Source organism: Anas acuta, chromosome 12 (assembly GCF_963932015.1).
Source record: "Anas acuta chromosome 12, bAnaAcu1.1, whole genome shotgun sequence".
Classification (NCBI taxonomy): domain Eukaryota; kingdom Metazoa; phylum Chordata; class Aves; order Anseriformes; family Anatidae; genus Anas; species Anas acuta.
Window position 1 is genome coordinate 1,208,829 of NC_088990.1, and position 14,817 is coordinate 1,223,645.

The window sequence follows — 14,817 nt, forward strand, 5'->3', positions numbered from 1 at the left end:
TTGGAATATCTGCTCTTCAGAGGGCTGCTTTTCTTTTTTTTTACAGTTTCTGAAGAGGTCCTATGGTTTCCTTTATTTTCTGAAGTCGTGGCGTTACGGCAGGTTAGCGTTTTGCAATTGCAATCCGGGCAGTCGTTGCAAAATGGAAAACCTTTAGCAACTGGTTAATTCTGCCTGGGAAGAGTTTCAAGCTCGAAGTCTGAGCCCTACAAGTCATTTCTTGCTCATTGCAGCATCTCGGGGTGACTTCAAAGATCCCATCAAAGAGCACAAAGCTCCGTACGGGCTGCAACTGTGGGTCAGGCTGTTTCCACTTGCATCAGCCCCAGAGCACCCACCAAGCTCCCCGCCGAGCAGGACTGACCACGGGGCCGGGCTGCAAACAACACCCCGGCCCGGTAACTCCTCTCCCTGCCTTTGTGTAACATCGCTTTGAAAATGAGGAAGATGAAAAAGGACGAACATACCGGACAAATTACCACAATTGCTAAAATATAACGTGTCGACAGCTATTGGAAGAACAGGCTTCGCTTCTGGGGCGCTTTGGGGTTTCTCCCTTAAAGTCTTGGATCGTAGAAGCCTGCTCGGAGCTGAACCCGGCCGCTCCCCTGCCGAACACCCCCCGAACACCCACATGCAGATGCGTGCCCTGTGGCTCCTCCAAGACCTGGGGGGGCTCAGGGCAGCCACAGGAGGGCTGCAGGCTGGCTGTGCAGTGCCATCCACGCACCCATCACCGAGTCCTTTGCCAGACGTGTCGTGTTCGGCGCGTCCTTGAAGGCTTCGCGTCACCGGGGTTAAATTTTAAGCACCCCTACGAGTGCTTAATTAGAGTCAATGCCCTGGGGCCAGGAGGAATGACAATATACACCTTGTTAGAGCATAAAGATAAAGTATTTATTAAGATCAATAAAGGGGTTGTTTTAAGGCACAGCTGAGATAAGTTTGTGCAGTCACCTTATGGGTACAGCGAGAGGGCTGGGCGGGCGTCTCGTGTGCGTGCCCTGTGTGCCCTGCGTCTGCGGGGCCCGGGGACGTTCCCAGGGGCAAAACAAAGCCCAGCTCCAGCCCTGGGCTGTCACGTAAAGCAAAGCCGTGTAAATAAATCTCCGTGTGGTTGGCATTGCCGGGGAGCTGTGCCGAATGCGCTCGCTTGGATCTTGGCAGGGCGGCTCCAGCAGCAGGGTTTGGGCATGGGGAGCCACGGCCGTGCCATGAACCCGCTGGGGACCCGGTGAAGGGGGGCACGCAGGAACTGAAGCTGCTGCTCCTCTACGTGGGGTGTTTGCCCTGTGAGGACACCCGGCGTGTCCCTGTCCTGCAGCAGCAGCCGGGCAGGGTGACCCCCGGTCCCCCGCGCCCTCACCACAAGGCCTGGGGAGCGCAGACGTGGAAGCCAAGCTCCGCCACCAAAATTTTCAAGGAACCACTTTCATCTAGCAAAGAACGTCTTATTAATTTGCATGAGGGTTGAGCTGCTGCGCTGGGCTGTATCTGCTTCAAAGCGAGCTGGGGAGCAGACATTGAAGTGGTAACTCAGGCATCCTCTGAGCTGCTCTTAACCAGTCCTCCCTGTTTTGTAAATGGCATTAGTATCTTAGCTGCTTATTTAGGGCTTTAAAAAGTAACCGACTTCCTTGAAGTCATTAAAGTCTAACCTTTAAACTCCAGGAGTCTAATGGTTCAAGCCAAGCATAATGTTGAGGCACATCTGTGATAAATCTGCTTTTAATCTCCACAAAGTGCTTTTCATAGATTCCAACTTTAACGTATTAGGTGTTAGATGAACACACTGAGTGCTAGTAAAATACACCCGATTGTAATCTATTACCTTTTACACAAAGCAGCATTTAGTTTTATTAACTATTGAAATATACTGAAAACTGTGAAAAAAGCACCGTGTAAATCTTTAAGATTCATGCTGTTTGATTTTATGGAGGCCTAATTCCTTGCAAAAGGAGCAGGCGAGCGGTCGGGGCCGACGACTTAATGGGTTGTAGGTGATTAGCGGGAGCCCCCCAGCCCGCCTCGGGGAGGTGCGGGGTGGCAGCGTGGGGGCACCGAGGGGAGGCTTGGAGGGGGAAGATGCTTCCTCAGGGGGTGAGACATGGGCTCGGGGGCTTTGGCTGGTGGGCAGGGGGCTTGGTGGAGCCCCCAGCGGGTGCTTCGAGCCCTGGTTGCCTTTTGGGGCCGGGCACGGTGCTCGTCCTGCCCCAGCGATGCGACCCTGCCCCTATAATGCCCCAGCATCTTGCTGGGCTCTTGGCCCTGAGTGTTTTTTTGGGGATAGGGTTTTGGGACCGGGGTCTGCCTGTACCTCGCCCTCCCCAGTGTGGATGTTTCCCCCCGCAGTGCCCGTGCACGTGGCGGCCCCGCGTGAGCCCCGGGAGTTTCCAGCGGGCACCGTGCAGGAGGCGCCTGAGTCAGAGCGAGAAACGGCCGGGCTGGGGCAGCACGGGGGGAGCCCCGGGATTCCCCCGCTGTTCTCCTGGAGGGGCTGGGGGAAACCAACCCCACACACCGGGCTGGACCCTGCCTCGCTCGGCTGGGGGGTCCCAAAAGCACCGGGGATGGGGCGCTGCGGTTTGGGTTTGGTGGTTGGGTTCATCTCTGTCTCCAGCTCTTCCCCTGTGCTCTTCCAGCCAGCAGGGCTAATTTTTGGGAAAACGGGTATTCCAGGGGAAAAAAAGTCCTTTATGCTGCAGCAAACCATAAACATGGGAGTAATTAGAGAAAAACAAGGCCAGAAAGCCGGCACAGCAGCAGGTGATTTAAATACACACCCCGGGACCTCTCTTTGTGCCCCACATCCAGGGGTGCCGGGACCCAGGGACCTCTGCTGCCGGTGAGGATGTGCCAGGGCATGGCTTTGTTTTAATAAAGAGCTAAATTGAAAAGCGTTGTTCAAAAGCCTGTTCCAGATCTAAAGGGAAATAACTTTTGCAGAGTTTGTGGAGCCAAAATGTGCTTTGGTTCTTCCCACTGTTGGAAGAGCTGTCGAGAGTTGTGTTTTTTGTTTTTTTTCTCTCTCTCTCTTTCCCCCCGCCTCGCCCTCACACGGTTATCCAACCTGCCATGAACGCTGGGACCGGACCAAAACTCCGGTGCCAAAACCTCCACACTTGGAGAACATTCGGACCCCGAGCTGGAGCTTAAATTACATCCTGCACATGGCCCCAGCCATGCTGAAGGCAGTCCCAGCCGCACATCGCTTCCTGGCTGCTGGATCCCCGGCTCTGGAGCGAGCAGTGTTCTGCCCAGGGCTTGTCCACCTTCCCCCAAACCAGAGCTCCTGTATTTGCACCGCACTGCGGTGTTTTCCCTGTGTGGTGGCTCTTTGGGGCATTTTGCACCATTTCTGCTCCAGTGCAGAGGTGCCGTGGCGTGGCTGGGGCTCCCTTTTTGGCTGGCTTGGGCAACCTCTCCCCTCGCTCCTGCTGCAGCTGGGTAGGAAACAGCTCCAGCAGCTCAGCCCCTGGCACGAGGGCATGGATGGGGAGAGCGCAGCGGCTGCCAATGCCTGCTCCCGGCGGGATGCTGGGGAGCTGGGGGCTGGCACAGCTCTCGGCTCTGCGCGGTGGGTCTGGGAGCAACAGCGGCACGAGCGTGCCCACGCCCCTCCGCCGCAGGGAACGGGGTGGGCTGTGGGCGCTGGGTTTTGGGGACAGTGCCCTGGGGCTTTGCTCCATCACCCAGTGCCGGGCAGAGCCAGCTTTGCTCCCCAGCCTTCCCGCTGGGATTTCCCATGGCTTCGAGCTGCCGAGGATGATGCCAGCCTTGGCAAAGCCACCGGGGCTCGGAGAGAGGCCAGCTCACCCAGGCTCTGAACGCACCCAGCCCGCAGGCGAGCACGCCGTGACAACTGCCTGCAGGCCTGGCTCGCTCGCAAACGAATGCAAAACGCAGCAGGATCACAGGGGGCTCGGTGTTAAGCAAGGACAGGGAGCCTGCTCCCGCCGGGACAGCCAGCTGGGAAATCCCTGTCCTCACGCAGAGGTGCCTGCGCCTGCGAACACCTTGATGCTGAGCCAGCGGGATCAGCCTTTGCAGCAGCGGGATCACCTTTTCCATCCCTGGCATCTCCTTCTCCATCCCTGTTTTCCCTTTTTCTGCCCCAACCCAGCTGCAGGGGGGGGCAGCCAGCGCCCGTCAGTGGGTGCCTGCGCCCACCCAGGAGGCAAACAGGGAAGTGCCACCACCAGAGCTGTTCCCTCTGACCTCTCCTTTCACACTTCGCTCATTTCCTGCTTTTTTTTTTTTTTTTTTCCCCATTCCCCATGTCTTTGCCTAATAGTTTTCATTAAACCCAGCTCGTAAATAAGGCACATCCTCCCCTTTTGGAGCCCATGACCAGAGAACTCTTGGCCTCATTTTAGCAGTACAAGGTGTTCCAGTGATTATTACCCCTAAATAATGCGGTTTAACAATTAACAGCTTGTTTCGACAGCATTTGCATTTCCCTGCTACTAAACAAGAGACTTTAATCTCCGCACACAAACGGCGCCTTGTCGGGACAAGCTGCAGGATGCGCGGGCTGCACCGTGCGGAGCTGTGCCGGCTTCGCCACCAGGCTCCATCCCCTGCTGGGCTCCCCTCGTGCTCCTGTGGCACCACCGGGGCTCCGTGGCACCACCGGGGGTCCCACGGCACCATTGGGGGTCCCACAGCACCACCAGGGCTTCATGGCACCACCAGGGCTTCATGGCACCACTGGGGGTCCCACAGCACCACTGGGCATCCCATGGCACCACCAGGGCTCCATGGCACCACCGAGGGTCCCACGGCACCACTGGGGGTCCCGTGGCACCACCAGGGCTCCATGGCACCACCAGGGGTTCCAGGGCACTACTGGGGGTCCCACGGCACCACCAGGGCTCCATGGCACCACTGGGGCTCCCATGGCACCGCCGGGGGTCCCACGGCACCCCCGGGGGTCCCATGGCACCACCAGGGCTTCATGACACCACCAGGGCTCCATGGCACCACCGAGGGTCCCATGGCACCACCGGGGGTCCCATGGCACCACTGGGGGTCCCGTGGCACCACCGGGGGTCCCATGGCACCACCAGGGCTTCATGGCACCACTGGGGGTCCCATGGCACCACCAGGGCTCCATGGCACCACCGAGGGTCCCATGGCACCACCGGGGGTCCCATGGCACCAGGGCGCAGCCGGTGCCAGTGCCCAGGGGCCGGCGGTGCGGGTCGGTGCAGCCAGCGCCTCTGTTCCACCGATCCTCGGGCTCCTTTGAAGGCGCTGGCTCCAATTACCTCTAATTACGCGCGGTGTATCAGAAGGCAGACGGCTTTGAACCCGGCGGAGAACCGGGGCCGTTTCCAGGCGCAGCGCAGCGAGCCGCCCCAGCCACATGAAAAGTTGATGTTTCTGGAGCTATTAGAGCAGTGCCTTTTAATGATTTAATAAAATCGCCGGCGTAGCAGCGAGTCCTCTCAGATGTCAGAAGCCTCGTGCAATCCGCCACGGCTCTGACGAGCGGCCTCCTCGCACGGAGCAGCAGGGAAGGGTTTTGGGGTGTCAGCAGCGAGGGGGCTGGCGGGGATGTGGGAAGGGGACAGGCACAGCCTGGGAGGGCTGAGCACGGGGTACCTGGGGGCACAGGAGCGGGCTGAGAATCCCATTTATTCCGGGAATGCCCGGTGACCTTTGGCAGGCAGCGCAGATAAATGCTGGGCCGAGCGGCATTGTTCTCTCTTAATACAAGAAATAGAAACATTAATCATCTAACCAGCCATTTATCATGGTTTGGGGGCATTAATTTGATGGTATGTCATTTCCCGTTCGGTTTGTGTGTTGTGGAGGTTGCATTCAAAACACCTTCAATTAGATGTAAGTAATGATAGCGAGCTATTTTGGGGCCTGGTGATCCCTTCGAGCAGGAGGCTGCTGGGACTGCTGCTGGAGCAACCAGACCACCCCTGTTATCCCCCAGACCCCGTTTGCTGGAGGAAAAGCCAGTTTGGGGCTGCCTTTGGGTCCTGCAATGGGTTCTTGCCCTGCACATGGAAATCAAAACCCCCTGGGAGCCTTGGGGCTGCTCGTTCCTCCTTCCTCCCCAGCCGCTCAGGCAGACGGACCCAGGAGAGGGCCAGCTCCTGCCCCTCCTCATCCTCCACAGGTCTGCTCCACGAGGCCGGGCACCTCCCTGCGCCCATATCAGAGGCACCCAAAGGTGGGCGAGACCTGGGGGGGTGCCGGGAACACCCCACGAGCTTGCCCAGCCCGTGACGGGGAGCACCGTGCCGGTGCAGCCTCGTGAATTGGCCGTGTCCAGGCTCAGGGCTGCGTTTGGCTCGGCCACAGCCTCGTTGTGCAGGGCGGGGAAGGCACGAAACCTCCCCGGCCTCCTTTGACTTGAGAGAGGTTACGTCTCCGAAGGGAAAAGCACCCCTAATGACCCGCGCTGTTAATGGCTGCTCCTCGGGGAGCCACAGCAGAGCTGGGCAGATCAGAGGAGCTCCGTGCAAACAGCTCCGTCATCCTGCCTCGCGGCTGCCCTGCACCACCCTTATCTCTCCCAGACTGGGGCAGCTCCCGAGCAGAAGCTGCCCAGCGTGCCAAATTGCAGGCAAACACTCATTAGGGGCTGGGTGGAGCCAACCAAGCCCCAACTCCTCCAGGGCCACCCCGACCGCAGCAAAGCCGGGCTGCGGCACCAGCCTGGGCTGTCAGCACCGAGCAGGACGAGCTTCGCCACCGCAGGTCGCAGCCGGGGCTTGGCTGTGCCTCGGAGAAAATCTCTCGCCGGGAGAAAAGAAAGGAGCTGCCCTCCGGCCGGGTGCACAGCTCCCACTGCGCTCAGCAGCGAGTCCCGTGTCCCTAAAGCCTGCTCCAAACAAGCCAGGGGAAGGCAAGTGCAGGAAAATGAGTGCGTGCAGTGCCTGCACTGAGTCACCCGGAGCTCTCCCGGGCTGTTTGCTCAGGGCCGTTTTGCAGGCTTGGGGCTCGGCTCCTGCTGCACCATCACCAGGGGGTTTCTCCCAATATGTGTGCAGAGGGGACCTGCCCGGCTCCCATGTCCCAGCCCCTGTGTCACCAACAGGATCAGGGATGGGGCTGAGCCCACGCGGTCTCCTGGCCTGCCTGGACAAGGAAGAGAGGCCATGGGGAGAGGGAACGACCCCCAGCACCCACTGACCCTGTCCCAAGGCTCTGTCAGCGCAGCAAAACCGCCTGGAAGAGATGCTGCAGAGAGCTGCCCCGGCTGGCAGAGAAACCCCGAATCACTTTTACAGGCTGGAGAGCCTTTAAAAACCCAAACGAGGCCACTTGCATGTGTTTGTCTTGTCTGCCAGCTTGGGCTTTAGCGCAGGAAATGTGGCCAAGGAGATTTCTTTAAACAGAAAGAGACCCTGCCCGGGGGGGGGGGTGCAAGGATCTGGGGCCAGATCCTGCTCGGTGCAGGCTGCCTGCGTCCCAGCAGTGATCCTGGCGGTGCCCCCCTGGGGGCCACGAGCAGCACCTGCCCTCCTCAGGCTGCTTTGCCAACGCACCCGGCCCTGGCCGCATCCTGCAGCAGCTGCGGGGGCTCTGCCCGGCTCCTGGGGGAGCTGAAACGCAGGCAGTGCCCACAACAACTCGGGGGGGCCATGGGGGTGACCCCGCTGCTTGCTCAAATCGCTCCCCGGGGGCCTTCCTGGCCAGGCTGCCGCTCCCTCGGGACGGCGCAGCAATGCCGCTCGTTATTCACAGAGCCCACGCGGCTGCGTTTCTGCCCGGGCTCCAGGCAGTGCCCTGGCTGTCTCTAACGAGTGTGAAGCCTTTCTAAAACTTTCCGGCGAGCTGACAAAGTCCTCCGTGATGTAGCGGTCCCAAGTATTTGCTTGATCTGCTGTTGCCACACATTCTTCCGAGAACAAACACGCAGAGCGACGCGCGCACGTCATTCTCCTCCGGAGAGCTGGCTCCTTTTCTCTGGTTATAAACCAAAGCTGACAAGTGTCAGCCCTCCTGCCAAATTTGCACTGACTGGCATTCTCATGAGTGTTGGTCAAACAGTGAAATCCATTCATTTGTCTAAAAGCAAACCAACAGCATTCTCCTTGTCTCAGGCTGGAACAAAGCCTGTGCCTGTCTGCTCCCAGCGCCCTTCCCGCGCGCTGGGGCACCGGGCGCTGCCCCCCCCGGCCCCGTGGGGCAGCACAGCCACAGCCCCGGCCCCTCCTGCACTGCTCGGTGGGGAGCTTTAGGGGAGACCTTCGGGCAAAACCAGAAACCTGCAATTTGGTGTATTTTGAGGCAGGGAGGTGGCAAGGCAGGTGCTCTCGATGGGCTCTGCGGGGTCACTGCGCCTCGCTGCTCCCCTCCACCCCCAGTGGAGCAGCCTCTTAGCAGCCCAGCACCGTGTCCCCATTCCCAGGACCCACATCGGTCCCCGTTCACCCCAGGGCTTCTCTCTGCAGCTGGTGGGTGCTGGGTGCTGCCCTGGGGTGCTCCCAGCTGAGAGCAGCATCGGCGCCCGCTGTGCGTGCGCGCCTCGTGTGCGGTGAAGTGCTTCTGAGTGCGATGCTTCAGCTCCAGACCAGCAACAGATTGAGCAACAGAAGCATCTCTCTCTGTTGTGGAGCCTTCAGGAAGCTGTGGGTTGTTTTCTTTTTTTTCTCTCTCTCTCTTTTTTTTTTTTTTTTTTTTTTTTTGTTTTGTTAAGACGTTGGGGATGTGCTGGGAGGAGAGCAGAAAGCAGGGGGAGCGCGGTGCAGGCCCGCAGCTCCTGCGAGCAGCCTGGCGCTCGGCTGAGACAAGAGATGGCTCTGAAGGCTGGGCCGTGAGCGCTGCTGCTCCTGCAGCCTTTTGGAGCAGGATCCTGGCTGCTGGAGCTGGGCATTGCCCCGCTGAGCACTGCAGGAGGGGACACCTGGTTGGCATCACCCTCCAAACCAGCACCGATCCCGCCGGGAGCGGTGACGGCGGTGAGGACGGGGGGCGACGGGGGTCTCTCCGTCTCCCATTTCCCCCTCGCTTTGATGCGAGCCCTCCCATTTTCCCGCAGGCAGCACGGAATTGTTTGTCGCTTCGCTGGGAGCCCAGCGCCGTGGGTTGCTGGGGCAAAGCAAAGCTTTTGTCTCAGCCCCGCGCTCCAGCTGGCGTTCGCATGAGGCTGGCGAGCGCAACTCAGCCCAAACAATGCTGGAGCCCCGCCAGCGTGCCGGGGCATCCTGAACCCCCGGCGGCTCCTCGCACGGCCTGTGTGTGGTACGGGGCTGGGCAGGGGCATGCCGGGGGGGCTGGGGGTCCTGCTGACAGCTCCCCCCCCCCTCCCCAAGCCTTGGCTCTGCCCCCCCTGCACGGAGCCCAGCACGCTGCAGGCTGGGGGGCAGCGGGTACCCGGCTGTGCGCGGCCCTTTGGAGAGCCACCCGTCAAGTTGTGCCCCGTGCTGGGCACTGCCTCCCGGTTTTGGTGATGGAAATGTGGTTTTGTGGTTGCTGGAAAGCGCTGGCAGGGCTTTGGGATGCTTTTGGGATGGGCAGAGCCCAGGCAGGGCCAGCCCTGAGCCTGCCACGCACCTGGGCACGGGCTCCCTCTGCCCTGCTGAAGGGGAGACGAAGAAAATGGAAAATCCTTGGCGTTGCTCAGCACGAGGCTGGCCCTGCGTGGAGATGGGCCGGGTGGTGTGAAGTCAGAGTTGTCCTTTTTTGCAGCTTTTCTGCAGCTTTTCTGCAGCCCCCTCAGCCCATCCTGCCCCACCGTGGGGCTCCCTGAGTCACCCGTGGGTGACCAGAAGCCGCCTCATGCCCCTCACAGCGGCTCCAGGCGTGCTGGGCAGCTCAGAGTGAATCCCCAAAGCTCCCTGCTTTGGTCCTAAAGCACCCTATTTGGGGTCAGGCTGTGAAGCAGGGATTATCGAGCCGAGGATTGGGGTGTGCTGGGGCGGAGAGGTGCTGCCCACCCACGGGGCAGCGACCCCAGCCCACCCGTGAGAGCGGAGAGCCCCACGAGAGGCAGCAGCAGCGGCTTGGGGCGAGCGGTGGGATCGCTGCCACGGGCTTGAATAGTCATTATTCCTCCAAAGGGAGACCACAACACGGTTCCTACCCGGGAGATGCTCGCTGCGACCGAAACCGATGCTGAGCTGTCGCTGAAACCCGGCCCAGGCTGAGCCCCAGACAAAGGCGCGCGGCTCTCCGCGTATCGGTGGTGAAGGGCTTCCTGCCGAAAAGCTCTCCAAATCACGGGGGCAGCTTCTTGTGACATTTGATTAGCCACAGAGAACGGCTCGAGGGTGCTCGGCCGGGGGGGACTGAGCAAACTCCGAGCAGCCGCGGTGCTGAGCGCTGGGGGAGGATGGGGCCGGGTGGGAGGGCACCGCTCCGGGGTCGGGCACATCAGGGACCCCCCGGCCCCTCTCCGCTCCCCCCGGCCCCTCTCCGCTCCCCCCCGGTCTCTTTGTCCCGCCTGGCCCCGCGCAGAGCCCCCCAGGGCTGCGGGAGAGGGGTCCGGGAACCCCCGGCTGCGGGGGTCGGCGTCGCCCCAGTGCCGGGTGGGGGGCTCCGGGAAACGGGAGGGGGGCTCCGGGCACCGGGTGGGGGGCTACGGGCACCAGGAGGAGGACACCGGGCACCGGGCGAGTGGCACCGGGCGAGGGGCTCCAGGCACCGGGCACCGTGCGGGGGGCTCCGGGGGCTGCGGCTCTGCCCGGAGCCCGGCAGCGGCAGCCCCCCCGCAGCCGTGCTGAACTCTGCGGGCTCTGCTTTGCTTTGCTTTACTTTGCTTCCTTTTTTTTTTTTTTTTTTTTCCCTTTCCCCAGACCTAAAGCATGTTGTGTCAGGTTGGTCGTGACACTGCAGGGCTGTTTTCCTTTCTCTTGCTATCGCTGCTATCAAGTAGGAGTTAACAGCTCTTGTTTATACAATGACTATCTGGCCAGAGGCTGATTTAATACCTCCCACTTCTTTTAAGTGCAAATAGACTCTAATGTGTGTATTAGGCTACTTGAATGGCTGCTCTGGTGAAATACTCGCTTTCCAAATAACTTATCTGCAGTCAGCGCTGGGGAGAGGGGAGAGCAAACTTCTTTAGAGTTTAGCAATAATAAAAAGAAAACAATCCGCTTAATATTTCCCTATTTGCTTGGCTCAGCCTTTAGTCACGCCGAGCCTCGGAGGCTTCCAGCCACCGGAGCCCTCTGACTGGTTTGCGGGACCGCTCCTGGAGCCCCCCCGCAGCCCCTCGGTGGCTGCTGGCAGGAGGAGAGCAGCGGTCATCCCATCCCCATCCCATCCCATCCCATCCCATCCCCATCCCATCCCATCCCATCCCATCCCATCCCATCCCATCCCATCCCATCCCATCCCATCCCATCCCATCCCATCCCATCCCATCCCATCCCATCCCCATCCCATCCCCATCCCATCCCATCCCATCCCCATCCCTATTCCCATCCCATCCCCATCCCATCCCATCCCATCCCATCCCATCCCCATCCCTATTCCCATCCCATCCCCATCCCATCCCCATCCCATCCTGGAGCGAAACTGCCGGGTTTCTGCTGAGTCACAGCCACCGGGGAACGGGGAGAGCAATTACAGCTGAAAACTGGGAAGGCATCCCAAACAAATTGGTTATAATTAACACGTAGAAGAATAACACCAGTAATACCATTAGCAGGCCCAAAAGCCATTTGCAATATAATATCTATAATTAGACAGCGCACAGCGAAGCCGGGGCTGAGCTGCTGCCCTGGGAGGGGAGGGCAGGTGGGCACTGGGGGGCTCGGGAGGTGGTGAGCACCCTCCGCACCCTCCAGCACCCACCGGCACCCCGCAGAGCCCCCCGGCACCCCCAGCACCTCGGCCATCCCCTGCCCAAGCCCTGGCTCTGTGCATCCAAGGGCATTGGGGTTGGATGTGGTGGGCGCAGGGGGGCCGGTGGGAACGGGGCACCACTGCCCTGCCTTCTCCTGTATTTCCCCACCTGGGTTTGATGCAGCTGAGCGTCTGATGGAGCTGCTGGGTTTGGGTCTGAGCTGTGGCTGAGCCCCGTTAGGGGGTCCCAGGCCTGATCCCTTCGTCTCCTCCTCGTGTCGGTCCCGAGCTCGTGGCCAGGTCGATGGGATGAGCATGGGCTGGGGCTGTCCTGGCAGGGGGACCCAGCTCTGAGCCTGAGCTGCCCCCACTGCCATGGGGCTGTCTGGGGGTTGCCCTGCCATGGGCACCTGTGAGCTCAGAGGTTATAGGATTTTCCACGGGAAACCTGCCTGGGACATCGAGGGAAGTCCACGGCCCCTTCCCAAACCAAACCGACCTCGCCTCTTCTGCCGTCCCTACCCATTACCCTCGCACCCCTCCTGTCCCAGGTGCAGGGGGATGGAGGAGAAAGGTTCAGCTTTTGAGGCTCAGGCCCTCGCTCGGTGCCAGCACGAGGTCGTGGCACATCCCCAGCAGCTTCCCACCCGCCGGGCTCCTCTGCCTGGGCAGCCCCCGGCCGCGGCAGCGCAGCCCAGAGCCTGGGCTGGGCGGCACGGGTATTGCCCAAGCAGATCCCGTGGATGAGGGTGAGGTCAACGGGAGCTTTGCTTGTGAAAGGACCGGGTAATCGGGGCCTGTCGTGACAGCACCAGCTCCCGACGCGCTCCTCTGGCCGCCGGGCGAGGCTGCGGCCCCTGGCAGGGCACTGAGCGAATTTAGGGTTAGGGGCAGGGGCTGCAGGGGGGGCTCAGGGGGACGCCCCTGGCTGCCAGGCACAGCCCTGCCCACGTTTCTATGCACTCCTTGCGGTGTCTGTGTCCTGCCACCGCTTCCCTTGGCTTTATTTTTGGTTCTTTTTCGGTTTTACTTCCTGCAGGAAAGTCGGAGCTCAAAAGTTCTGCTGAAGGGTTTGGTAAAAAACACCACATTTACAGGCTGGGGTGAAACGAGGTGTCTGAGCGCATCAGCAACCCAAGCCCAGCATCCCAGCCGCTGGGACCGATGGCCCCGTGTGGTTTCGCAGGATGCTGCGTGAGCATTTCCCTGCCAGGAGCCCCCATGAAGAGGGCAAAAGAGAAAATGACCCAGCCTGGGAAATGCTGGGGGCTCGCAGGAGGCTGGCGGTGCCCGTGCTGGGTTCAAGGGTCCAAAACACCCCAAGGGGAAGGCCCCAAAGAGCCCCAGCAGCTCCCAGTGCTCCCAGTCCCCAGGCACGGCCCCGCCGGTGCCAGGAGCAGCCGCTGGTGCTGGGGGGGGGGCTGTGAAACCTCACTGCCAAGAGCAGATAAAACCCCCAGAGCTTCCCCACGAAGCCAAATAAACTTGCTGATAGCTCGCCGTGCTCTCCTCGCCCCGTCATTAGTATGCGTTTCGCTGCCTTTCCAGCTCTGAAATCCTTGTTTAGATAAACTTGAAAGCTGAAGGAAATTTGGCAGGCAGGGTCCTGCCCTGCGCGGAGGGCAGATAGTGTCACCTGAAATGTAAACAGGCGCTATTGACTGGGGCCGGGCCCGGCTTGTCAACGATAAAGCCACCTCGCGGGGTGGCTGCCTTCGCACAATGAGCGCCGCTTTCATGTTTGGCGAGTTAATCTATTAAACGGCGGCCAGGAAATGAGATGGGAACAGAAGCCACTCGGTTACCGGTGTGTGTGTGTGTGTGTGTGTGTGTGCAGGTTTCTCCTCTTCCCCCCTCCCCAAACCCTTGCTGCCTCCCCTGCATCCTAATGGCAAATCTGATGAAGCCGTCCCGGCCCCTTCCAGGATTAACGGGTACCCGGGGAGGTACGAGGGGAAGGTTAAAAAGATATGAAAGGAAAGCTCCACGTCTAGGTTCAGGGCCCGTGTGCCGCAGGGAGGCACCCCGAGCCCACAGCGAGCAGCCAGGGGTTGGATTTTGGGGCAGGGCGAGCAGCGGGCACAGCGGGGACCCAAAGGGGACATGGACCTGGTGGCTCCTTCCCCGCAGATGCCGATTGCGCAGGGGAAGCGTGGCTCGGTTTCCCCGAAAGGGCGGCTCTGCGGTGGGTCTGCTCGGTGTCACAACACCCCCAGCTCGGGAGCCGTGCCTGGGGTTTTCTCCCTGAGCGGGGTGGGTGAGGGCGTCCCCGTTTCCCTTCCCCATTTCCCTTCCCGTGGCTGTGAGACCTCGCGGGGTGCCGTGGCCCCAAGCACGCAGCACGGCTCGGCCAAGCCACGTGTGGGACCTTCAGGGGGACCTTGCATCACCCCAGAGACCCCAAAACCGCCTGTGTCCGGAGTGCTCGGCCCTACAACCCTTGGGGCACGTGGAGGACAAGGGGCAGGAGCGGGCTGGGGTTCCCCTGCTGCACCCACACCCGCTGACCCCACACCTCGAGCACGGTGCCCGTCGGGCTGGGGGGGGGAGGCAGCCGCTCCTCCTGCTGAGCCTTCCTCTGAGATCGTTACGAAAAAAATCTCAGGGAAAGGAAAAAAAAGAAACTTCTGGGAAAAGATCATGGTTTCTAATTGGGATGTGCAAATATCAATTTAAGCAGATTTTAAATCAATATGAACCAGAACATTTCCTTTCACCCCTAATTGTTCTTTCCTTTTTTTTTTTTTTTTTTATTCTCTTTTTCAACCAGGTGAGCTTTAATAACCTAAAATAAAACATCTGCTATTTCAGTGCAGCCCTAGCGTGAGGAATATCAATTAACGAGAGGCATTCTTGGTCGTCTGAGTTCACCACAACAGCGCTGGCTGGATGGAAATGTGAAGAAAATTACAACCTTTTCGGGGAAACCATTAAATAAAAATCAGAATTTGTCCATAAATACCGCTGGGGGAGGGAAGCAGCTCCTCTAATGCCTTCTATTTTCAGCAGCGGAACCCAATTTCCAGCGTCCCTTCCCTGTCCCCTTTTTCCACCCCA